General features: G+C 39.8%; 1 pseudogene; it reads left to right on the forward strand.

Moving 5' to 3' along the window:
* Positions 1-8,191: 8,191 nt before the first annotated feature.
* The window catches only part of LOC104661262, an 89,925-nt pseudogene continuing 72,925 nt past the window's right edge, over positions 8,192-25,191 (forward strand).

Here is a 25,191-nt window from a genome sequence, read left to right on the forward strand (position 1 = left end):
GTAAGAACACTTAACATGAGATCTACTCTCTTAACACATTTTTATGTGTACAATGTGCTGTTGTAAACTACAGGCACAATGTTGTCCAGCAGATACCTAGAACGTATTCATCCTATATAACCGAAAATTTACACCTATTGAATGTCAAATCCCCATTTTCTCCTTTCCTCAGCCTCTGATACTGCCATTCTACTCACTATTTCTATGAGTTTGACTATTTTCGTTACCTCATATAGGTGGAACCATGCAGTACTTATTTGTCCTTCTGTGACTGGCTGATTTCACTTAGTGTAGTGTCCTCCAGGTTTATTCGTGTTGTCACATATGGCAGGATTTCCTTCTTTTGAGGCTAAATAATATTCCGTTGTGTGTGTGAATATGTGTGTGTGTGTATATATGTGTATATGTGTATATTATATATACACACACACTATGTTTTCTTTATCCATTCATCTATCAATGGACATTTAGGCTGTTTTCATATCTTGGCTATTATGAGTAACACTTCAGTGAATAAGTGAGTGTGGACATCTGTTTAACATCCTGTTTTCTATTCTTTCAAATATATATCAAGAGTGGGATCTGTAATTCGAGAAATTTTTGTTCATCTTGAAGTGAAAGAAAAAAATAAGTTTTTAAAATGAAAGAATTATTAAATCAGATCTGTGTTTTCAAAAGAAACATGGTGGGCAGTATAGAGGATAGGCTGGAGGTAGGCAAGATAGAAAGCAGAAAGACCATTCTGGGTGTTGTTTTAATAAATCAATCAGGAAAGGATCATAACCTAAACTAAAGCAGTAAGAGTAGTAACAAAGAGCAACGGATGTTGACTGGTGAGGAATAAGAGACAAGGGAAAATACTTCAGGGGAACTCACAGCATTCTAATCGAGCAATAGTGAAATGGTGCTAACATAGATCAGAGATGCTAGAAGAAAATATGATTTAAGAGAAAATATGTTATTAGACATGTGTGGCCAACTGCTTTAACACACAATAGGAAAAGTTCAATGGCTTAACAAAGTTTTTGTTAAGTTCAAAAACTTAACAAAAGTTCAATGGCTTAACAACAAGATTATGTCTTGCTTGTTTAAACCCCATTAGTAAGGACAGGATGTTTCGGCTCCATACAGTCACTGAGAGACCCAGGCGTCTTCCACCTACAGTCCAGCCATGTCTTAGAGCCACACACTTCTGCTGGATTCTTAACATCTAGCAGGCAATATGGAAGTAGAGAGTGGAAGGTAAATGTAAGTTTTGTGGGCCAGGCATAGAAATGATGTACATAACTTTTATCTACACTTTATTACCCAAACCATCACCTGGCTACACCTAATTTCAAGGAAGGCTGAGAAATGTGGTCTGGAGACATAACCAGGAAAGAGAAGAAAATAATGATAATTTGGTTAAAAAACAAAACAAAAACAAAAACTTCAGTTTCTGACACACAGAACATTTAAGGGAAGATATCCAGAAAGCAAGCGAACCTCTGGAATTCAAGAGAAGTCCTGATGGGAGATAAAGATTCAGAAATCATAACTGCAGATGAATAGATAGCATAGTCAGGGGACAGTTTGTACCATATGAAAATAAGGCACTACTACAAAGGTGTCCATTTCACAGGGACTGGATATGAAAATTACCTAAGTTTATGATATAGCAATTATTCATCCTTATTCAATTATTCGTCCTCTTCTCTGGTCTTTCGGAGACCAGAGAAGTGTGACCAGATGAGGACATAAATGAGTGCTTGTGTCCCTGATACACCTATCAGTAGATTGATCAATTAATCGTTCAACAAATCTATCTCTACACTTATATATTGAATGCCTGGTAAGGGCATGATGCTCTACTGGTGAGTTGGTATCTGGCTAACATAAGCCTTTGTGAAACTTACATTCTTGCAGGGGAGACAACATAAAAAACAAATTACTCAATCTTTTGTATAATTTTAATTGTAACAAAAGGAACAAATCAGAATTCTAGGGTGAGATGAAAGTATAGAGGAACAGCTGATCTTCATGGACAAAGGAAGTTTATGAAAGTGTTTCATGAGAGCCAAAAAATGATTACATTATGAACCCTTTCCCTTACATAAACAGCTGATAAGGGCAAAGTATAAAACCCTCATGCAAACAATTCTATCAGAAAATAAAATGTTAAAAGTGCCTCTAAGAAACATACACATAAAGTGCTTTTTGAGTATCTGGAATGGAGAAGAAAGATGTCTAAATAAAGAGCTTTGGTCTTTACACTGTGCCTCCAAGGGTGACCACGAGTTGGAAGTGTGGTGAGGCTGATCTTCCAAGGACAGAAAGGGTAAGGCTGAGTACAGCTGTGGGAGGTGAGACGGGTGGAAAATGCTTAGGGAATAAGTCCACTCAAACCTATGGAGTGTGGAAGAGGAAGGCAGCCAATTGGAAAGATAATTTGGGAACAGATAATAGAGGGTAGAATTGGAGTAAAGAGACTAGCTAAAGAAAATCAACCTGAAGCCTATTTTAATCACCCACAAAAGAGGTGATGTATAAGTTGGTTATTGGCATTGGCCATGAAGGAATGGAGGGGGACAGATTTGAGTCAGAGGAATCAGAAAAAAATAGGACTTGTCACTTTTTCAATAAATATTAATTTAGCACCTAATATGAATCAGATACTGCTAGATGCTGGGGCCTAAGCTCTCTTCTTTCTCTCATTAATGCTTCAGGAAACAAAAGGATGTCCAATACAGATTTCATACAGTACTTCTTTCCCTGCATAGCCTTTTGAAGATTCATTACTGTTGCCCTTCAAATCTTTTTAATCCATGAATATTACAATTATTTTCCTTTTACCAATCTGTCTGAAAATAGCATGTTGTTTTAATACTGCGGTTCACATGTACATAGCTAGGTACAGCCATGTCACACTATATACATGTTATCTTGGCCTAACAGACTTTATATTTGCACAAACTGTGAACTGGCAGTTGGTATTTATATACAGCCTGTCCCCCAGGGATGACCCATGGGCATGCAAGTCTTCCAGAGCTGGCAGCCCTCTATGAATGCTGATAGTGTAATGTGTTTTTATAGAAACATATCCTAATGTGTGTTTCAAACTTGGAGCTATCTGTCTATGTACTCCTTCATTTAAAATAAAACACAAAGATGTTTAGCTGTGCAAACAGGAAAGGTGCTTCCAAATAGGTTTCAATTTGGGCCATTCTCCATAAATCTCCTCTGACTTCTTTGCTTTCTGTTTTCAAAAGGAAAAAAAAAAAAAGCTATTGAAGTGCTAGCATATTACAGTTTTTGTTGGTTATTCACAGTGTGAAATGAGCATCACTAAATAAAGCAACTGCCAAATAAATGCATTCTGGTTACAAAGAGAACCCACAGTAAAACTAAAATCTTAAATCTAATTAAGGAATTTCCAAAGTCATATCTTTGAAACCTTCCAACAACAACAAAAAAAATACATTTCAGCTGGGACTTGTGAATTGCGAGCTTTGTACATAAAAGAAACAACTTGTTCTAAAGCTGAACTTCAGTAAATTACAGAGGCGGTGTGTCTTTCATAACCCCATTATGAGAGAACATTCCTCTGCTAAAACCTTTGAGTAGCAATGTCTGCAAGCAGTGCTCCCGGCCAGTGGGTTCCCCTGTAAGGGTTTAGATAAATATCATGCACAGGCTGAAGTCATTGTGTTGCTTTCAGTAATCAAAACTGGAAATTAAAATGGTTAATGAAAGTGGCTTGTACATGAATAATTAGAAAATGTAGGTCCAAAAGGTGTATTTTAGCCATAGATTCTCTTCCATGTGAGTGTACCTAGCTGCTTGCAGTGTATACACATTTTCTAAATTTAAGGTGGAAATCAAGCTGAAACTAGAATGACAAAGAAAGCTTCTCTGTGCTGTTCTGGAAAAAAAAAAAAAAGAATCTTAGTGTGTTTCTGCATGAACAAAGAATTTTTTCTCATTCTTCCTTTTCTCTATTTTAAAAGGCATGAGGACAAAGGAAAATTTCAGAACATTTTCTAATAGTACAAAATAGTCATCGCTGGGAAAAAAAATAAAGAATATAAATCTATTTCTTGTCACACTGCCTAGGCTATGTATCTCTATACATGTGGACAACTGTTAATCACCAAATATCCAAATGGGAAAACACATGCATCCAACTAGACAATCTTTATTTGAGCTGCAAAATGATGTGAATATTTGGCAAAATAAACAAGTGTCGTTTTCTCTTTTCAATTGTGTATTTTACTATGTAGCTGTAACTAAAGAAAGTATAATCATCTAGGCCACATTGCCATAAAATTCACTTTTGCAATAGTACTTTACATTGTGTGAGGGCAGGTAGCTGAAATGGGTTTGGGCCCCTATAAAACAGATGATAACTCAATTCTGCATTTTAGTTGCATAGATGTGCATAAAGTAAAGCCTTAGTACTATACAAGGTCATGAGGTATTGGCTCCAAAGACTTAAAATATTTTTGAATAATCTGTTTTTCAAATATACAACTTTAAGTTTATTTAAAGAAATATTATTGGAAATTATTTTACATGTTTTAGCATATTTTGCATTTTAAAATGCTATACATATTATTCTTGACAATTGAAGGGTTAGAAAGTCTTTGTTAATTGCATCTAATGTACATATGCCATGGACGTATGCTTGTGTGCATATATTTATGCATGTGTTCGTATGTATATGTATACCTATATATACATATGTATATAATTTATATGCATATATATACACCTGCATACACACATTATTTACTGATAAACACAGACTCATGTGAGTGCTTTATTGAGTTCATGTGATCAGCAGCCAATATGCTTAGCTTGGCCTTTTTTCTCTTTTCAAACAAAGAGCCAGATTTGCCTCTGGCCACACTATGCACTCTGTGGAACATACGCCCAACTTGAAAAGGACCATGTAAGCAATGAGCTTTTAAAGCTAGGCGGAAGGCATATGTCTACATGCCTTAAGGCACAGGGAGGTCAACCAGTGCCCTTATGGTCACACAGAAGGTGTATCGCTGTGATCAAACTATCAATGAAGCGTTTCAAACTACCTAGTCCCTGTTACTTCTGTTCATATGGATGAATGCAAATCGCTATGAAAAGCTCATGGGTTAAGCAGGTGGCTCCTGGAGCTAATGTTCAGTGATAGTTAATACTCATTGCCCTTAATTGAGTACCATACGCCAGCCCCTCTCACATTATATACCTATTTAATCCTTACAGTCCCCTTATGCAATATGTGTTAGTGTTATTCCCATTTATTGATTTTTATCTCCATTTAATCCTTGTCATACCTCTATGAGATATGTACTCACATTACTCCCATATTATAAATTTAAAAATCAATGCTTACAGAAGTAACTTACACACAGGCAGTGAACAGCAAAACAAGGATTGGAGACAAGGGTTTTGTGTCTCCAAAACTTATTTCTGCCTTTAAAGAATTTAAATGGTTACTACTATTTATTGAACACTTAAGATGTCCCAAGCATTGTGCTAAACATTTGCACGTACTACCTCAATGATACTAATCACACTATGAGGTTGAGATTTTCACTGTTCTCCTTTTACAAATGACAAAACTGACCCATGGAGGGCTCTTAAACCCTATAGAATCTGCCTCTCTCACAGAATTTGTATATACCTGCTTCATCAGAGCTGGAGACAAAAGCAGAAGGCACATTACAGAGCACAGTTAGAACTCAATCTATAAATTTCTGTCTAATTACTAGTCCTCCAAGTCACTTTACTTTCTATGAGGGCCACTGACAATCTATATTTAAATAATCTTAAGCAAGAGACAGATCTCTCAATCAAAATTGATGGTGAAATCTAAGCTGCAGATCATCTTTCACAATCAACACATGGGTGCTTTCTACAATATAAATCTGTGTAGGTCACAACATTGCTCACATCAAGCCACTATTTCATGCTTTATATGAAAATTGTGCATAGCTGCATCTGTGGAGGCAACTGAAACCATGGAGATGGATATGCTCTCCCTCCTAACCTTGCCCATCAAGATCCCTCTGCCTTAAGATATATAAGTACCTAGCCAGGCACTGTACTAGGTACATGTGTACCTTAAGTGCTGTTCATGGCACTTAAAAGCCATGAAAAACCTTTGTGTCTTTCATTGTCTTCAAACTAGAGCTTCTACCCTGAGTACAACTAAGCACCCTCTTAGGAAAATATGTTGAGTTCTGTGCTGCTACTGATGAAGGAAGCAGCTTCCATGTTTGTCTGATTATGCTGTTATCCCTCCAAACCCCATTCACTAGGGGCCCCAAGCCAGGGCTCTTCAGCCCATCCTCCATACAGCTTGTGGGTTCTCAGCAATGCCTGTACAATGGTGTTGCAGTCTTCTACTGGTTTTTCACCAGGAAGTGGAGATGCATAGTCAGGTTTTTGGCTGGATTCACACTCTGGCCATGACCAAGACCCAGGGCTTTCCCAGAGCTGAATCTTACAGTCAAGAACCACAAGCATGTCTCCCCAGGGCTCTCTAATTACAGTTGGAGTCCAGCACTGCATCCTGACCTACTTCCATCAAGAGAGGCATCTACGCTAGTAAAATGTGGCTTGGTTTTACCCATCCATCCATGAAATAGGAATATGCCTATTGGCCACATGACATATGAAAGCTGAACTCCAGAAAAATTCCCATGTTCAATGACTTTACCTTCCCAGAGAAAGCTGCCTGCTGTGATTCCTAAATTCTCCATTGTCTTGTTGACTAGCTTCCCAGACTTAAGCAGTTCTAAGGACCTGATTATAAAAGTACATGGCTTTTCTTGTTTTCACACAGCCAATGCTCCCATTCCACAAAATAAAACTAATTATGCTTGACTTTACTTTGGATACAATAATAATATGTTGACTACCCCTGAGACCATTTGTCCACTGTAAGGAAATAGATTCCTTATTCAAGAAAGTGAGAAAGAACTGATGTTGTTAGTGTACACAGATGGCACGTACGTATCACTTTTCCTATGTAACCACATATATCCAGCCTCAGTGTCCAGTGAGGTACTAGAACAGACTCCTGTATCCTCCTGCCCAGTCTTACCCATCTGAGATTTCCAGAAGATGATACAAAAAGGTGGAATTGCCTCCCATTATATCTACTTCCAAAACCTAGAAGATGAAGTCTCCAGCAGCCCATTTTTAAAAATAAGCATTTATATTTTGAAACAAAACAAGACTAACTTTAAAGCCCCATTCTGTGACATAAAATATATCATAATTTTAAAAACTATACTATCTGTGAAAACTAATATGCCTTTTTCTCATTCGGTGACTCAATAGAGAGCAAAAAATAATCCAAAAAAGCATAAGCATCAATTCTTCATTCTGTAAAAAAAAAAAAAAACCCAAACAAGCAAAACAAAAAGCCATCATAGACTAAGCCTCAAAACTGTGGCATCTTGTGTGCTCTTAAGTCAAGGTTGGTTTGACTACCATTCTTCAGGATGATTAACTCCATTCATTGGATGAATATTTATTAAGTATTCCTTATGCTTCTGACTTACTAGACTCATGGTGAAGGGAAAAAAAGAAGGCACGTAAGTGTTTCCTGCATTTAGGGACCAAAGTCTAAGAAGGATATTGGCATGAAAAATATAATAGCGCCTATTTTTTTTTAGCTCTTACAGCATAACAGATATTGAACCTAACATAGATCATCGAATTTAATTCTCACAAACACCTGCAAAACAGATAGTCCTAGTCTCATGCAGGGATAAGAAAACTGAGGCTCAGAAAGTTTATGTGACTCTTGTCCAAAGTCACTCAGCTAGAAAGTAGCAGCACCTAGGTTTACTCTCTAGTCTGTCTAGCTCCAGGCTCACATTTGTCCTGCTATACCAGAAGTGAATGCATATTTCTATGGAAATACACCTTGACGATTAGCATGATTTCTTCTTCTAAGTGCTATATCCACTTTAAGACTCCAAGGACGCTGAGTTGACTAAGCCTTCCCTCCAGCACTTCCTAGGGAAAAATTCAAGCCAAAGTCCTTTGATGAATGAAGTCAAAGGAATAATCAATAGTCCTTCTAGCTTCTGTCACTAACAGTGAGAAGTGTAGGTGACGCCAACTGGTCACAAAATAGTTAAAGGAGCCTCCTCCCACCATCCCTCACAATCTTTCTTTCCCACTTTGGCCTGGCAGAATGACCCCCACAAAGAAAGGTGGTGAAAAGAAGGGTCGTTTTGCTCTCGGTGAGATGGTGACCTGGGAATATACCATCAACGTTCACAAGTACATCTCTAGAGTGGGCTTTAAAAAGCATGTCTTTCAGGCACTCAAAGAAATCTGGAAATTTTCCATGAAAGAGATGGGGACTCCAGATGCATGCACTGGTAAAGTCAACAAAGCTTTCTGAGCCAAAGAAATAAGAGATGTCCCATATCATATCCATGTGAAGTTGTCCAGAAAACATTAGAAGATGAAGATTCACTAAATATAAGTAAATATTGGTTACTTATATGCTTGTCACCACTTAAAATCCATAGGCAATCAGTGTGAATGAAAACTGTTGATTATTAAAGTTATAAAACAGGGGGAAAAAAAAAGAAAGAAAAAAATCAGTTAAGGGAACATCCATTTAACATTGACCACCTAGCATGTAGGAGCTAAACAATAAACAGTTGTTGGTACCAAAAAACCAATATGGCCAGTGGGCTTGGGCATGGTGAAGGCATATAAAAAACTAGAACAGCCAGGGCCAGGCACAGTGGCTCATGCCTATAATCCCTGCACTTTGGGAGGCCGAGGTGGGTGGATCACCTGAGGTCAGGAGTTTGAGACCAGCCTAGCTAACGTGGTGAAACCCCGTCTCTACCAAAACTACAAAAATTAGCCAGCCATGGTGGCATATGCCTATGATCTCAGCTACTCAGGAGGCTGAGGCAGGAGAATTGCTTCAACCAGGGAGGCAGAGGTTGCAGTGAGCTGGGATCGCGCCACTGCACTCCAGTCTGGGCGACGACAGCAAAACTCCATCTCAGAAAAACAAACAAACAAACAAACAAAACAACCCTTTTATTTCTGTGATAGGCAGGGCACAGTCCAGGCTCCCTGGTGCACCAAATACCTCTGACCTCCAGAGCAACACCAGTAGTTGAATTTCAAAAATAAAAAGTGGACAGAGAATAAGGACAGCTGCTGACACAGATAACCTGATGCCTGGGTCCTAGCTCATGCTACACATATGGCCAGCCTGGCTATTCTTTCTCTCATCTGGGCCCTGACAACAGTTGGGAAATTGTGGTCCCCTTTTGTGTTTTGTGTATTCATAGAAAATATCTGTATTCTAACCTGTCCAGCTACGGTTACTTCCTCTGTAACTCCTTCCTATCCCTGTAAATTAAGTTAATTCAGTAAAGAAGTTAACAGGAAGGAAAAGAGACAGAGAAGTGAGAGAGGGAGACACGGATGAAGGAGAGGGAGGAAGAAAGAGAAAGAAAGGCCGGGCGCGGTGGCTCAAGCCTGTAATCCCAGCACTTTGGGAGGCCGAGACCGGTGGATCACGAGGTCAGGAGATAGAGACCATCCTGGTCTACACGGTGAAACCCTGTCTCTACTAGAAAATACAAAAAACTAGCCGGGCGAGATGGCGGGCGCCTGTAGTCCCAGCTACTCGGGAGGCTGAGGCAGGAGAATGGCGTAAACCCGGGAGGCGGAGCTTGCAAGTGAGCCAAGATCACACCACTGCACTCCAGCCTGGGCGACAGAGCGAGACTCCGTCTCAAAAAAAAAAAAAAAGAAAGAGAAAGAAAGAATGAAAGAGGAAAAAGGAAAGAGGAAGGAAGGAAGGAAAGAAGGAAAGAGAAGGGGAAGGGGAAGGGAGGGAGGGAGGGGATGGGAATGGTAGGTTGATTTTGAGAGCTATTGTAGAGAGGGGCGGTTTATAGGGCTGTGGGGGGGAGTATATTGTATTTTCTCTTGTTATCAGTGCTCGTCCTTGTTGGGGGGCTTTCTCTCTACTCCCTCCTTACTCCCTCACTCCTCCCCCCCTTCCCTCCACTTCCTCACCGGCGCTCCCAGCGTACTTAGTTTGTTTCTCTGCCTGGCTTTTAAGCCATCCTGAGACCTAGACTCTAATTTACACAGGAAACAGAGTTTAAGGTACTTACAGTTCAGCGTGGCTGGAGAGGCCTCACAATCATGGTGGAAGGCAAGGAGGAGTAAGACATGTCTTACATGAATGACAGCAGGCAAAAAGAGATCTTGTGTAGGGAAACTGTGCCTTATAAAGCCATCAGATCTCATGAGACTTATTCACTGTAATGAGAACAGCATGGGAAAGACCTGCCCCCATGACTTAATTACTTCCTGCAGGGTCCAACCCACAACATGTAGGAATTCAAGATGAGATTTGGGTGAGGACACAGTCAAACCATGAAAGAAAGAGAAGCAAGAAGGAAAGAGGGGAGGAGGAGAGGAGGTGAGGGGGGGATTTTTTTTGGAGAAGAAGTACTCCAGGACTTCCATCCCCTCTCCGTTCCTTCCGTCTTCCTTCCCCATCCCTCCCTGCCCTCCCCTCCCACTCCCTACCCTCCCCCCTCCCCCCTCCCTCCCCTCCCCTCCCTCCCTCCCTCCCTCCTCCCTCCCTCCCCTCCCTCCCCCCCTCCCTCCCCCCCTCCCTCCTTCCCTCCCTCCCCTCCTCCCCCTCTCTTTCTTCCTTCCTTCCTCTTCCTTCTTCCTTCCGTCCTTCCTTCCTTCCTTCCTTCCTTCTTCACTATCCTTCCTGCTTGTTGCTCTTCCTTCTCCCACCCCTTGGCCCGCGGCCGGATCTCACAAGGTCAAGGGATCGAGACCATCCTCGCCAACATGGTGAAACCCCGTCTTTACTAAAAATACAAAAATTAGCTGGGCGTGTTGGTAGGTGCCTGTAATCCCAGCTACTTGAAAGGCTGAGGCAGGAGAATCGCTTGAACCCAGGAGGCAGAGGTTGCAGTGAGCCAAGATCATGCCACTACACTCCAGCCTGGTGACAAAGTGAGACTCCATCAAAAAAGAACAAAGAAAAAGAAAGAGGGGGGGGGGCGGAGCAAGATGGCCTAATAAGAACAGCTCCAGTCTCCAACTCCCAGCGCGAGCGACACAGAAGACCGGTGATTTCTGCATTTTCAACTGAGGTGCTGGGGTCATCTCACTAGGGAGTGCCGGACAATCGGTGCTGGTCAGCTGCTGCAGCCTGACCCCGAGAGCTGAAGCAGGGCGAGGCATCGCCTCACCTGGAAGCCAAGGGGGAAGGGAATCCGTTTTCCTAGCCAGGGGAACTGAGACACACACAACACCTGGAAATTGGGTAACTCCCACTCCAAACTGCGCTTTAAGCAGACAGGAACACCAGGAGAATATATCCCACGCCTGGCCGGGAGGGTCCCACGCCCACGGAGCCTCCCTCACTGCTAACACAGCAGTCTGCGGCGATCTATCCACAAGCAGCAGCGAGGCTGGGAGGGGCGCCCGCCATTGCTGAGCTTAAGTAGGTAAACAAAGCGCGGGGAACTCGAACTGGGTGGAGCTCACAGCAGCTCAAGGAAGCCTGCCTGTCTCTGTAGTCTCCACCTCCGGGGACAGCGCACAGCTGAAGACCAACAGGGGAAGCAGCGGGGGCCGGTGCAGACACGCACACTCTGTCTGACAGCTTTGGGAGAGCCGTGGATCTCCCAACGCGGAGTTGAGATCTGAGAACGGACAGACTGCCTGCTCAGGTGGGTCCCTGACCCCTGAGTAGCCTAGCTGGGAACATCCCCCACTAGGGCGTCTGACACCCCACACCTCACAGGGTGGAGGACACCCCTGAGAGGAAACTTCCAAGGAAGAATCAGACAGGTACACTCGCTGTTCACGCATATTCTATCTTCGGCCAACCTCTGCTGCTGTATCCAGGCAAACAGGGTCTGGAGTGGACCTCAAGCAATCTCCAACAGACCAACAGACAGTCCTTCTGACTGTCAGAAGGAAACTATCAAACAGGAAGGACACCTATACGAAACCCCATCAGTACGTCACCATCATCAAAGACCAGAGACAGATAAAACCACAAGATGGGGAAAAACAGGGCAGAAAAGCTGGAAATTCAAAAATAAGACGCATCTCCCCCTGCAAAGAGCGCAGCCCATCGCCGCAACGGATCAAAGCTGGTCAGAGAATGACTTGGACGAGAGAGAGAAGAAGGCTTCAGTCCATCAAACTTATCAGAGCTAAAGGAGGAATTACGTACCCAGCGCAAAGAAACTAAAAATCTTGAAAAAAGAGTGGAAGAATTGACAGCTAGACTAATTAACAGAGAATCATAACAAATGACAGAGATAAAACCATGACACGAGAAATACTGTGACAAATGCACAAGCTTCAGTAACCGACTCGATCAACTGGAAGAAAGAGTATCAGCGATTGAAGATCAAATGAATGAAAAGAACCAAGAAGAGAAAGCAAAAGAAAAGAAGAAAAGAAATGAACAAACCTGCAAGAAGTATGGGATTATGTAAAAAGACCAAATCTACGTCTGATTGGGGTGCCTGAAAGTGAGGGGGAAAATGGAACCAAGTTGGAAAACACTCTTCAGGATCATCCAGGAGAACTTCCCCCAACCTAGTAGGGCGGGCCAACATTCAAATTCAGGAAATACAGAGAAGGCCACAACGATACTCCTCGAGAAGAGCAACTCCAGACACATAATTGCCAGATTCACCAAAGTTAAATGAAGGAAAAAATCTAAGGGCAGCCAGAGAGAAAGGTCGGGTTACCCACAAAGGGAAGCCCATCAGACTAACAGCAGATCTCTCCAAAACTCTACAAGCCAGAAGAGTGGGGGCCATATTCAACGTTCTTAAAGAAAGAATTTTCAACCCAGAATTTCTATCCAGCCAAACTAAGTTTCATAGTGAAGGAGAAATAAAATCCTTTACAGATAACAAATGCTTAGAGATTTTGTCACCACCAGGCCTGCCTTACAAGAGACCTGAAGAAGCTCTAAACATGGAAAGGAACAACCGGTACCAGCCACTGCAAAAACATGCCAAAATGTAAACATCGAGGCTAGGAGAAACTGCATCAACTAACGAGCAAAATAACCGGATAATATCATAATGACAGATCAAGTTCACACATAACAATATTAACCTTAATGTAAATGGACTAAATGCTCCAATTAAAAACACAGACTGGCAAACTGGATAAGAGTCAAGACCCATCATTCTGCTGTATTCAGAGACCCATCTCACATGCAGAGACATACTAGGCTCAAAATAAAGGGATGGAGGAAGATCTACCAAGCAAATGGAGAACAAAAAAAAGCAGTTGCAATCCTAGTCTCTGATAAAACAGACTTTAAACCATCCAAGATCAAAAGAGACAAAAGGCCATTACATAATGGTAAAGGGATCAATTCAACAGGAAGACTAACCCTCCTAAATATATATGCACCAATACAGGCACACAGATTCATCAAGCAAGTCCTTAGAGACTTACAAAGAGACTTAGACTCCCATACAATAATAGTGGAGACTTCAACACTCCCTGTCAACATTAGACAGATCAACGAACAGAAAGTTAACAAGATATCCAGGAATTGAACTCATCTCTGCACCAAGCGGACCTAATAGACATCTATAGAACTCTCCACCCAAATCAACAGAATATACATTCTTCTCAGCACCACAACGCACTTATTCCAAAATCGACCACATCATTGGAAGTAAAGCACTCCTCAGCAATGTAAAAACAGAAATTATAACAAACGGTCCCTCACCCACAGTGCAATCAAACTAGAAACTCAGGACTAAGAAACTCAATCAAAACCGCTCAACTACATGGAAATGAACAACCTGCTCCTGAATGACTACTGGGTACATAACGAAATGAAAGCGGAAATAAGGATGTTTTTGAAACCAATGAGAAAGACAACATACCAGAATCTCTGGGACACATTTAAAGCAGTGTGTAGAGGGAAATTTATAGCACTAAATGCCCACAAGAGAAAGCAGGAAAGATCTAAAATTGACACTCTAACATCACAATTAAAAGAACTAGAGAGGCAAGAGCAAACACATTCAAAAGCTAGCAGGAGGCAAGAAATAACTAAGATCAGAGCCGAACTGAAGGAGATAGAGACACAAAAAACCCTCCAAAAAATCAATGAATCCAGGAGTTGATTTTTGAAAAGATCAACAAAATTGACAGACCGCTAGCAAGGCTAATAAAGAAGAAAAGAGAGAGGAATCAAATAGATGCAATAAAAAATGATAAAGGGGATATCACCACTGACCCCACAGAAATACAAACTACCATCAGAGAATACTATAAACGCCTCTACGCAAATCAACTAGAAAATCTAGAAGAAATGGATAATTTCCTGGACACTTACACTCTCCCAAGACTAAACCAGGAAGAAGTTGAATCCCTGAATAGACCAATAGCAGGCTCTGAAATTGAGGCAACAATTAATAGCCTACCCACCAAAAAAAGTCCAGGACCAGATGGATTCACAGCTGAATTCTACCAAAGGTACAAGGACGAGCTGGTACCATTCCTTCTGAAACTATTCCAATCAATAGAAAAAGAGGGAATCCTCCCTAACTCATTTTATGAGGCCAACATCATCCTGATACCAAAGCCTGGCAGAGACACAACAAAAAAGAGAATCTTAGACCAATATCCATGATGAACATGATGCAAAAATTCTCAATAAATACTGGCAAACCGGATTCAGCCAGCAATCAAAAAGCTTATCCACCATGATCAAGTGGGCCTTCATCCCTGGGATGCAAGGCTGGTTCAACATTCGCAAATCAATAAACGTAATCCAGCATATAAACAGAACCAAAGACAAGAACCACATGATTGTCTCAATAGATGCAGAAAAGGCTTTTGACAAAATTCACAGCCCTTCATGCTAAAAACGCTCAATAAATTCGGTATTGATGGAACGTATCTCAAAATGATAAGAGCCATTTATGACAAACCCACAGCTAATATCATACTGAATGGGCAAAAACTGGAAAAATTCCCTTTGAAAACTGGCACAAGACAGGGATGCCCTCTCTCACCACTCCTATTCAACATAGTGTTGGAAGTTCTGGCTAGGGCAATCAGGCAAGAGAAAGAAATCAAGGGTATCCAGTTAGGAAAAGAAGAAGTCAAATTGTCCCTGTTTGCAGATGACATGATTGTATATTTAGAAAAACCCCATCGTCTCAGCCCAAAATCTCCTTAAGCTGATAAGCAACTTCAGCAAAGTCTCAGGATACAAATTAATGTGCAAAAATCACAAGCATTCTTATACACCAGTAACAGACAAGCAGAGAGCCAAATCAGGAATGAACTTCCATTCACAATTGCTTCAAAGAGAATCAAATACCTAGGAATCCAGCTTACAAGGGATGTAAAGGACCTCTTCAAGGAGAACTACAAACCACTGCTCAGTGAAATCAAAGAGGACACAAACAAATGGAGGAACATACCATGCTCATGGATAGGAAGAATCAATATTGTGAAAATGGCCATACTGCCCAAGGTTATTTATAGATTCAATGCCATCCCCATCAAGCTACCAATGAGTTTCTTCACAGAATTGGAAAAAAACTGCTTTAAAGTTCATATGGAACCAAAAAAGAGCCCGCATTGCCAAGACAATCCTAAGTCAAAAGGACAAAGCTGGAGGCGTCACGCTACCTGACTTCAAACTATACTACAAGGCTACAGTAACCAAAACAGCATGGTACTGGTACCAAACAGAGATATAGACCAATGGAACAGAACAGAGTCCTCAGAAATAATACCGCACATCTACAGCCATCTGATCTTTGACAAACCTGAGAGAAACAAGAAATGGGGAAAGGATTCCCTATTTAATAAATGGTGCTGGGAAAATTGGCTAGCCATAAGTAGAAAGCTGAAACTGGATCCTTCCTTACCCCTTATACGAAGATTAATTCAAGATGGATTAGAGACTTAAATGTTAGACCTAATACCATAAAAACCCTAGAAGAAAATCTAGGTAGTACCATTCAGGACATAGGCATGGGCAAGGACTTCATGTCTAAAACGCCAAAAGCAACGGCAGCAAAAAGCAAAAATTGACAAATGGGATCTAATTAAACTAAAGAGCTTTTGCACAGCAACAAAGAAACTACCATCAGAGTGAACAGGCAACCTAGAGAATGGGAGAAAATTTTTCCAACCTACTCATCTGACAAAGGGCTAATATCCAGAATCTACAAAGAACTCAAACAAATATACGAGAAAAAAACAAACAACCCCATCAAAAAGTGGGGAAAGGATATGAACAGACATTTCTCAAAAGAAGATATTCATACAGCCAACAGACACATGAAAAAATGCTCATCGTCACTCGCCATCAGAGAAATGCAAATCAAAACCACAATGAGATACCATCTCACACCAGTTAGAATGGCAATCATTAAGAAGTCAGGAAACAACAGGTGTTGGAGAGGAGTGGAGAAATAGGAACGCTTTTACACTGTTGGTGGGATTGTAAACTAGTTCAACCATTATGGAAAACAGTATGGCGATTCCTCAAGGATCTAGAACTAGATGTACCATATGACCCAAGCCATCCCACTACTGGGTATATACCCAAAGGATTATAAATTATTCTACTACAAAGACACATGCACACGTATGTTTATTTGCGGCACTATTCACAATAGCAAAGACTTGGAATCAACCCAAATGTCCATCTGTGACAGAACTGGATTAAGAAAATGTGGCACATATACACCATGGAATACTATGCAGCCATAAAAAAAGGATGATTTGCGTCTTTGTAGGGACATGGATGCAGCTGGAAACCATCATTCTTAGCAAACTTCACAAGAACAAAAAACCAAACACCGCATGTTCTCACTCATAGGTGGGAACTGAACAATGAGATCTCTTGGACTCGGGAAGGGGGAACATCACGCACTGGGGCCTATCATGGGGAGGGGGGGAGGGGGAGGAGGGAGGGATTGCATTGGGGTTTATACTGATATAATGAATGAATTGATGGGTGCTGACGAGTTGATGGGTGCAGCACACCAACATGGCAATAAGTATACATATGTAACAAACCTGCACGTTATGCACCTGTACCCTAGAACTTAAAGTATAATTAAAAAAAAAAATAAATTAATAAATAAATAAAATATAGATATAATAGATATAGGTATATAATATAGACTTAATAGATATAATAGATAGAGGTATAAAATACAGACACAATAGATATAATAGATTGAGGTATAAAATATAGACATAACAGATATAATAGATAGAGGTATAAAATATAGACAAAATAGATATAATAGATATGGCTATAAAATATATACAATAGATATGATAGATATACGTATAAAAAATAGACATAATAGATATAATAGATACAGACATAATAGATCTAATAGATATATATATAAAATATAGACATAATAGATAGAATATATATAGGTATAAATTATAGACACAGTAGATATAATAGATATAAATATTAAATATACACATAATAGATATAGGCATAAAATACAGACATAATAGATGTAATGGATATAGGTAGAAAATAAAGACATAATAGACATAGGTTAAAATATAGACTTAATAGAAATAATCTGTAGGTATAAAACACAGACAAAATAGATATAATAAATAGAGGTATAAAATATAGACATAATTGATATAATAGATACAATGGATAGAGGTATGAAATATAGACATAATAGATATAATAGAGGTATAAATTATGGACATAATAGATATAATAGATATAGGTATAAAAATATAATAAATATAGTAGATAGACGTATAAAATTCAGACATAATAGAATAACAGATAGACGTATAAAATATAGAAAAATTAGATATAATAGATATAGATAGAGGTATAAAATATAGACAAAATAGATATGACAGATAGAGGTATAAAATATAAACATAATAGATGGAATAGATAGAGGTATAAAATATAGACCTAATAGATATAATAGATAAAGCTATAAATATAGACATAAAAGATATAACAGATAGAGGTATTAAATATATACAATACATATCATAGATACAGGTATAAAATATAGACAAAATAGGTATGATAGATATAGGCAAAATAGATATAATGATATAGGTATAAAATATAGACATAATAGATACAATACATACAGTTATAAAATACAGACATAATAGATATAGCAGATAAAGGTATAAAATATACATAATAGATATAGGTATAAAATAAAGATATAATAGATAATAGAGGTATACAATATAAACCTAATAGATATAATAGACATAGGTATAAAATATAGACATAATAGATATAGGTATAAAACATAGACATAATAGATATAATAGATATAGGTATAAAATATAGACATAATAGACATAACAGATATAGGTAAAAAATATAGACATAATAGATATAATCGATATAGGTATAAAATATAGACATAAGAGATATAGGTATAAAACATAGACATAATAGATACAATAGATATAGGTATAAAATATAGACATAATAGACATAACAGATATAGGTATAAAATATAGACATAATAGATATAATCGATATAGGTATAAAATATAGACAAAGAGATATAGGTATAAAATATAGACAGAATAGTATAATAGATATAGGTATGAAGTATACACATAATAGATATGATAGATACTGGTATAAAATATAGACATAATGGATATAACAGATATAAGTTCTTTGAAACCAAGAGAACAAAGATACAACATACCCAGATCTCTGGGACACATTTAAAGCAGTTGTAGAGGGAAAATTATAGCACTAAATGCCCACAGGAGAAACCAGGAAGCCTAATATGACACTCTAACATCACAATTAAAGAACTAGAGAGGCAAGAGCAATCACATTCAAAGCTAGCAGAAGGCAAGAAATAACTAAGATCAGGCAGAACTGAAGGAGATAGAGACACAAAAAACCCTCCAAATATCATGATCCAGAGTTGGTTTTTGAAAAGATCAAACAAATTGACAGACCACTAGCAAGACTAATAAAAGAAGAAGAGGAGAAATCAAATAGACGCAAAAAAATGATAGGGTATATCACCACCGACCCTACAGAAATACAAACAACCATCAGAGTACTATAAACGCCTTTACGCAAATCAACTAGAAAATCTAGAAGAAATGGATAATTTCCTGGACACTTACACTCTCCCAAGACTAACCAGGAAGAATTTGAATCCCTGAATAGACCAATAGCAGGCTCCGAAATTGAGGCAACAATTATAGCCTACCCACCAAAAAAAGTCCAGGACCAGATGGATTCACAGCTGAATTCTACCAGAGGTACAAGGAGGAGCTGGTACCATTCTTCTGAAACTATTCCAATCAATAGAAAAGAGGGAATCCTCCCTAACTCATTTTATGAGGCCAAACTCATCTTCATACCAAAGCCTGGCAGGACACAACAAAAAAGAGAATTTTAGACCAATATCCCTGATGAACATCGATGCAAAAATTCTCAATAAATACTGGCAACCCGGATTCAGCAGCACATCAAAAAGCTTATCCACCATGATCAAGTGGGCTTCATCCCTGGGATGTAAGGCTGGTTCAACATTCGCAAATCAAATAAACGTATCCAGCATATAAACAGAACCAAAGACAAGAACCACATGATTACTCAATAGATGCAGAGAAAAGGCTTTTGACAAATTCAACAGCCTTCATGCTAAAAACGCTCAATAAATTCGGTATTGATGGAACGTACCTCAAAATAATAGAAGCTATTATGACAAACCCACAGCTAATATCATTCTGAATGGGCAGAAACTGGAAAAATTCCCTTTGAAAACTGGCACAAGACAGGGATGCCCCTCTCACACTCCTATTCAACATAGTGTGGAAGTTCTGGCTAGGGCAATCAGGCAAGAGAAAGAAATAAAGGGTATCCAGTTAGGAAAAGAAGAAGTCAAATTGTCCCTGTTTGCAGTGACATGTTGTATATTTAGAAAACCCCATGTCTCAGCCCAAAATCTCCTTAAGCTGATAAGCAACTTCAGCAAGTCTCAGGATACAAAATTAATGTGCAAAAATCACAAGCATTCTTATACACCCGTAACAGACAAGCAGAGAGCCAAATCCTGAATGAACTTCCATTCACAATTGCTTCAAAGAGAATAAAATACCTAGAATCCAGCTTACAAGGGATGTCAAGGACCTCTTCAAGGAGAACTACAAACCACTGCTCAGTGAAATCAAAGAGGACACCAACAAATGGAAGAACATACCATGCCCATGGATAGGAAGAATCAATATCGTGGAAAGGCCATACTGCCCAAGGTTATTTATAGATTCAATGCCATCCCCCATCAAGCTACCAATGGTTTCTTCACAGATTGGAAAAAACTTGCTTTAAAGTTCATATGGAACCAAAAAGAGCCCGCATTGCCAAAAATCCTAAGTCAAAAGGACAAGCTGGAGGCGTCACGCTACTGACTTCCAACTCTTACTACAAGGCTAAGTAACCAAAACCGCATGGTACTGGTACCAAAACAGAGATATGACCAATGGAACAGAACAGAGTCCTCAGAAAATATACCACACATCTACAACCATCTGATCTTTGACAAACCTGAGAGAAACAAGAATGGGGGAAAGGATTCCCTATTTAATAAATGGTGCTGGGAAAATTGGCTAGCCTAAGTAGAAAGCTGAAACTGGATCCTTTCCTTACCCCTTATACGAAGATTAATTCAAGTGGATTAGGACTTAAATGTTTGACCTAATACCATAAAACCCTAGAAGAAATCTAGGTAGTACCATTCAGGATATGGCATGGGCAAGGACTTCATGTCTAAAACACCAAAAGCAACGGCAGCAAAAGCCAAAATTACAATGGGATATAATTAAACTAAAGCTTTTGCACAGCAAAAGAACTACCATCAGAGTGAACAGGCACCTACAGAATGGGAGAAAATGTTTGCCTCTACTCATCTGACAAAGGGCTATATCCAGATCTACAAAGAACTCAAAAATATACAAGAAAAAAAACAAACAACCCCATCAAAAAGTGGGGAAAGAATATGAACAGACATTCTCAAAAGAAGACATTCATACAGCCAACAGACACATGAAAAAATGCTCATCATCACTCGCCATCAGAGAAATGCAATCAAAACCACAATGAGATACCATCTCACACCAGTTAGAATGGCAATCATTAAGAAGTCAGGAAGGAACAACAGGTGTTGGAGAGGATGTGGAGAAAAAGGAACACTTTTACACTGTTGGTGGGATTGTAAACTGTTCAAACCATTATGGAAAACAGTATGGCAATTCCTCAGGATCTGAACTAGATGTACCATATGACCCAGCCATCCCCACTACTGGGTATATACCCAAAGGATTATAAATTATCTACTACAAGACACATGCACACGTATGTTTATTGCGGCACTATTCACAATAGCAAAGACTTGGAATCAACCCAAATGTCCATCTGTGACAGACTGGATTAAGAAATGTGGCACATATACCATGGAATACTAGCAGCCATAAAAAAACGATGAGTTTGCGTCCTTTGTAGGGACATGGATGCGTGGAAACCATCATTCTTAGCAACTATCACAAGAACAGAAAACCAAACACCGCATGTTCTCACTCATAGGTGGGGAACTGAACAATGAGATCACTTGGAGTCGGGAAGGGGAACATCACACAAACTGGGGCCTATCATGGGGAGGGGGGAGGGAGGGAGGATTGCACTGGGGAGTTATACATGTATATAAATGATGAATTGATGGGTGCTGACGAGTTGATGGGTGCAGCACACCAACATGGCTATAAGTATACATATGCAACAAACCTGCACGTTATGCACATGTACCCTAGAACTTAAAGTATAATAAAAAAAAAAAAAAAGAAAAAGAAAGAGAGAGGGAGAGAGGGGAGAGAGGAAGGGAGGAAGGGAGGAAGTGAAAGGAAGGGAGAAAGGGAGAAAGGGAGAAAGAAAGTCTGCCATCATAATCCTCCAGCACATTTCCTTTGTGTAGGGCAAATCCATGTTTATTTGTTTATAAGCTAGCAACTAGGGATTAAAATTTTAGCTACCTCCTTTTTTAACACCTGACTCACTAGGGATACAGGATTTCATTTAACTTGGTCTCAGTTCTGTGAAATACAGGAAGATGATTTTGGAAAAAAACTAATATGAGCATTTTTTTAAAAGTGTCTAGATTGCTACTTAAAAAGTAAAGGGTGACAGTCAAATGGGGCATGAGCTCCTGAAACTGTCTTTGATTTAAATAAAGTGAAGAGCAACAAGAAATGGGTTTTAGGTTCAATTTGTGGCCTGGAAAAAAAAAAGGATTATGGCCAAACTATCCATGGGCACCAATCTGTCTCACTTTTTCAGACCGTTTGAAATGGTCATAGGTCATAAAATAAATTATTGTTATTTTTAAAAGGGAATTGTCGCCAGGCACAGTGGCTAGTGCCTGTAATTCCAGCAATTTGAGAGGCCGAGGCAGGCAGATCACCTGAGATCAGGAGTTCGAGACCAGTCTGGTCAACTAGGTGAAACCCTGTCTCTACTAAAAATACAAAAATTAGCCTGGCATGGTGTCACAATCCTAGCTACGAGGGAGGCTGAGGCAGGAGAATCTACTGAGGCAGATTGGATGTTTGATAGGCAGCCACACCCAGCACAGTTTTAACAAGCAATTTATCCCCTACTGCGCAGGTGCCTCCCCACGTTCCTTCCCAGGTTCCTTATAGGCTGAGGTTACAATTTTCCTGGATGTCACCTATTGATTGTTGGATAGGGTCTTTAGACTTTTTTTTTTTTTAGGTTTGTTTTGCTGCATTTTGTTGCAGCCTACCATACACTGCAATCCTAGTTAACTAGGGTACTCTTCAAGTATTTGACTTATGACCTAAGTAGCTGGGCAGGCTGATAAGCTCAGACAAAGCAAGCTATTTTGCAAACTAGTAAACTTTCATTTTAGACTAAACTTTTTTGGTTTGGGTGAGGGCAACTAAGGCTGACAAGCAGGCTTTGGCTATCTAAGCAGAGGCCTAGTACATCTTTTTTCTGTAGTTTGCTGACCTAAGCTGATTGAAGGCACTTTGTTTGGTAATGGACCATTGTATGTATTATTTCCTTCCATTCCCTCTTTTTCTTTTTACCCCTATTAGTCCCATTTCCACGTTTATTTTTGTGTCCTTTGGTTCTTACATTTATTAGGCACTCCTTTAGGGACATCTATTGAGTTAACATAAAAATGTTGGGGTTAAAAGAATTTGTTAGATTTCTCCAGCTTTGGTAGCCATGTGGATTTTCGGGGATCTTATGGAATGTCAAGGTGAATGGAATGGCCAATTGAACTAAGGCACAAGCCCCTGTCCAGTTGGACAGTAACAGGTCATAGAGGCTCCTCTTCCCACAATACCACCAGACATTAGCCCCGGGGTATATGAAGAACTAAGTAGCTGCCTTTGTTTGACTCACCAACAACGTTTAGGATGTGGGTACAAGTTGAGAGTTTTCCCACGGGCCTAACTGAGCTTTGCCCCCTGCCTTAAGAGGCAAGAGGAGTGGTTCATATTCCCTGTGGAGAACAAGGGCATGGCTTCACAAGGCAGGAAAGAGCAATAATAGACTTTTGCAGGTTTTATTCCCCTGTGCATCCCTGTACTGTTATAGAGACAACATGCAATGTATTCCTTTGGTATGGGTATCCCATTTTAGGGGAAATAGAACGACCTGTGTCTGAGTCTGCCCAGCAGAGCATGCGTAACAGTTGCTTCTAACAAAAGCTAGTACAGAAAATTTGACCCATTTAACCCAGGCATTTACATACTCATATCCAGTCTTAATTTCTAAAGTTTGCCTCAAGTTAGTTACCTTAATTATTTTTACTGTCTTAGGGCCATTGTATAGTGGGTTAAAGAAGTAGTGGGACTGGGAGTTACAGTAATCTTGGTAGGCTTGGGGTGGAGTTGGTAACCAGTCTAAAAGCTACCTGTTCCACAGGATTCCTTCCTGAGATATCTATTCCTAATACGTAACTCCAAGGTTCCTAGTCTAGAGTAGCTGGGTTGTTTACGATAATTAATATAGGATTACATTCTAAATTTCTACAGTTAGGTGCCATGGGGCCCTCATATTTGATTCTTTAAGGGTTTGTTTTTGGAAGAATGACTCAACCAGCCTCGATATTGAGTGGTCCACCAGACCTGATTCCAGCTAGCACAAGGCTTTTCTGAGAGGGTCCAACGTCTGTTTTAGGACGTAGATATTTGTTTGCTCATGACAACTGCCTTTAGTTCCCTAAATTCCCACAAGGTAAGACTTGGCAGGCATTGAATTTTATAGTTTGGAGTGGGTGGAGGTCTTGGTTATATTGACTATTAGTTTGATTGGATATTCCCTTCTTTCCACCCCTAGTATGGGGCCCTATCCAATACTTAGATCTGCTTTCACACCTTGTGTTAGGATTCATCCTAACCATATTTATCCCCAGTGACAGAGCCTGCTCATAGCTTCCTCAGCTTTTCCTTAGAGTTAGCATTAAGGGTTCCTTAGCTGATTTATACACTCTCCATTTACCCCTTTCCCTTCCTTCTGGGGGTTCTTTTACCAGTCTCTTGATGCGAAGGTCATGTGTCCACCCCTGTTCAGCTGTTCATTCGGCTGTTTCAGTGATTAGGAGCACTTGATGGGGACCTTCTCAGTTTGGGTGGAGCTTATCGCCAGGCTGGAAATGGTAAGCTTGAACTTAAGAGGCGAGGTTTGAGTTAGAAATTCTTTTAACCTAAGGGATGACAAGGTGGAGGATATGGCCAGTATATTATTTCTTCAAAATTGCTTTTTGGTTTTCATAGTAGGAAAGCCAGTAGTCCTGCCTAAATACAGGAATGCTTTGAAATGGCCTTAACCCAGGAGGTCTTCCTTTGGTAGTCTGTTTTCTAACTACCTTTTTGTTTATTCTCTGGCAGATTACTGAATCCCCACACACTTGTTTAGCAAGGGTATAAATCTCTATACACTCATAGTTCTTGACTATTGCATCACACATGGCCTGGGGACCCCAGTGACTGCCCTTATGCAGTATGGACATTAGTTCTCTTATTATGGGTTTGCTTATTATTTTTCTTCCATTAGGGAGCACCCACATCCTTTCCTCA

This window comes from Rhinopithecus roxellana, chromosome 18 (genome assembly GCF_007565055.1).
Source record: "Rhinopithecus roxellana isolate Shanxi Qingling chromosome 18, ASM756505v1, whole genome shotgun sequence".
In the NCBI taxonomy this organism is placed as follows: domain Eukaryota; kingdom Metazoa; phylum Chordata; class Mammalia; order Primates; family Cercopithecidae; genus Rhinopithecus; species Rhinopithecus roxellana.